General features: G+C 53.3%; 1 pseudogene; it reads left to right on the forward strand.

Annotated features, from left to right (window-relative positions):
• Positions 1 to 389: 389 nt before the first annotated feature.
• Positions 390 to 2,721, forward strand: LOC114638099 (annotated as a pseudogene).
• The last annotated feature ends 119 nt before the right edge of the window (positions 2,722 to 2,840 follow it).

The raw sequence follows: 2,840 nt of genomic DNA on the forward strand, positions 1-2,840 counted from the left end.
AGAGAGAGAGAGAGAGAGAGAGAGAGAGAGAGAGAGAGAGAGAGAGAGACCCAGGGGATAGACACTCCTGGGGACAATCAGCAGATACCTGAGTTCTTTCTAGCTGCTACATGAGGAAGCCATATCTCATGTGACCTCTGTTCTTTCTGATCTTTCTGGGGACTTTGGAAGTCTGTGCAGTCCCTCCCAGACAATGGCTCTCAGGATCTCAGGAAGAGAAGAGATTGGAGGATTCCAGATCTGCCTCAAGTTTCACTTTCGAGTCCCTAAATTCTCTTGAGTTCTTCTGCATAGATACTGATGACTTAACACCTATTCTCACTCTCATTTGAAGTTGGTTTCTAAGATAATCCAATCACTGTCGCTCTGGTTTATAAAGTTGTCCAAGATCCGCCCAGACCCGTATGCTCTGGTTCCCGGAGGATGGGGTCCCCTGCGCTCCGCGCCCTTTTCCTACTGCTGTCTGCCCGCTTGTCCTGGGCTCAGACCCGCGTGGGTGAGTGAGGCCCGGGAGGGAAACTGTCTCTGCTGGAAAGGCTAGGGATAGCACAACCCAGTCTCCCTGTACCACCCAGCAAGATCCTCCCGCCCCCTTCTTCAGCTGTCCCGAGCCCCGCACCCTCCTCTCCTCCCGGCCCGCTAACCCGCGCCGGGTCCGAGGAGGAGATGGAGGTGTCACCGCGCGCCGCCCCCAGGCCCACACTCGCTGCGGTATTTCTTCACCACTGTGTCCCGGCCCGGCCTCGGGGAGTCTCGGTTCATAGACGTCGGCTACGTAGACTACACGGAGATCGTGCGCTTCGAAGGCAGTGCTGAAACTCCCAGGATTAAGGCATGCGCGCCCTGGCTGGAGCAGGAGGGGGCAGATTACTGGGAACTGGAGACTCGTATAGTCAGGACTCGGGCACAGCAGTCTGAAATATACCTGATGACCTTGCTTCATTTTTACAACAAGAGCGTGGACGGTGAGTGACCCCGACCCATCCCAAGGATGTACCAGGGTTGTCCACATTCACTGGACACCTGCCCAGTTCCTCAAAAGAGAAGAGTCTGCAGGGATTAGCTTGAACTTGGTCTGTGCTCTAGAGGTGCTGCACTTCCCGACAGGGCTGACCACCATCTACCTCCTCCCTAGACTCTCACACACTACAGTGGCTGCAAGGCTGCGATGTGGGGTCAGGTGGGCGCCTGCTTCGCTGGTACAACCAGCTCGCCTATGATGCTGTGGACGACGACCCGAGTTCCTGGATAGAGGAGAGCAGCACTGTAATTCATATTTCTCAGCACAAGTCAGAAGCCTACCTGAAGGACAACTGCTCAGAGCTGCTGCAGAAATAACCTGGAAAAAGGGAAGGACAGGCTGCTGTGTTCAGGTGCCCAGGGGAGCCAAACCGTGTCCATAGTTCCTATAGGCTGCTTGCTGGGAGTTTGGAGAGCAGAGGGCGTGTGGGTGGGAAGAATGGACTTAGAGTATAGCTCACAAGTTGAGTGCTACCAAGCAAGCACAAGTTCTGGTTTAGATCCTTAGCATTTGCAAAGGAGGAGAGGGAGGCAGGTGAATAAGAATGTCCTCGCCAAGTCCAGAGAGGCAAGAGCCCCTTGTGTTCCAGATCTATACCAACAATGACTCCCTCAGAAGACAGCCCCTCTCTTACTAACAAGAAGTTCATTTTCTCCAACAGGAGACTAATCTTTTAGTAACTGATAACAATTTTTTGACTTGAACAATGGCCCTGGACCCACAGGGAGCTTTTTCTCAGACCTCATTCTGTGCCACAGACTTCAGTGTCTCTGGAGTCGACTCCAGCTTTCTGAGTCTCCTGCCTTTCACCCAGCCCTTTCTCCAAGTCTGCAGAGACCTGGAGCCTCCTGCCACATATTGTCGCACTCACATCCTAAGGCATTCCAAAGGGCCTTAGGTGCATATGCTCTAGCTGGTATCTAGATCATGGACACTCTAATCCCACCCCAGTTCTCCTGTCCATCCCAGGATGGTCCCACTAACACTACTGAGTCCCCAGAATAAAGCAAGATGCCTCATCCTTTCAACTCTCTCCCTCAGAACCCCCAAAGACAATTGTGAGCCGTCACCCAAGATCTAAAGGTGATGTCACCCTGAGGTGCTGGGCCCTGGGCTTCTACCCTGCTGACATCACCCTGACCTGGCAGTTGAATGGGGAGGAGCTGACCCAGGACATGGAATTTGTGGAGACCAGGCCTTCGGGGGATGGAACCTTCCAGAACTGGGCGTCTGTGGTGGTGCCTCTTGGGAAGGAGCAAAAATACACATGCCATGTGGAACATGAGGGGCTGTCTGAGCCTCTCATCCTGAGATGGGGTAAGGAGGGTGTGGGTGCAGAGCTGGGATCAGGGCTGAGAGCTGAATGGTCTTCATCATCTCTTCACCTCCCCTTTACTCCTTTACCCTTCCCTTCTCTCCCCTCCCTTCCCCTCTCCTCCACTCCTCTCCCCTTCCCTCCCTTCCCTTCCCATCTCTTCCCAGAGCCTGCTTGGTACAAGAACCCCACCACATGGATTGTTCTAGTTTGTCTCATCAGCATCATTTGTCTTGCCTTGGTGCTTTACAGATGCATGAACATGAATGCAGGTAGGGAAGAAATGTGTTCTGGGTGTTCTTGTCCCACCAAGGGTTAGAAGCCTTAGGCACAGGTACACCCTGCTTAGGTAACAGGATGTACCACCCACAGCCTTGTGTCCTCTCACCCTGGAGCCTTTTTCTTTAACCTTAAGTGAAGGAGACTGAAGGACAGTTTCTACTTGGGGACAGTTCTGGTGACTGAGACCTCATGCCCAGCTGTCACAGGCAAAGGTCTCACTGA

Source organism: Grammomys surdaster, unplaced genomic scaffold (assembly GCF_004785775.1).
Source record: "Grammomys surdaster isolate TR1022 unplaced genomic scaffold, NIH_TR_1.0 125504, whole genome shotgun sequence".
In the NCBI taxonomy this organism is placed as follows: domain Eukaryota; kingdom Metazoa; phylum Chordata; class Mammalia; order Rodentia; family Muridae; genus Grammomys; species Grammomys surdaster.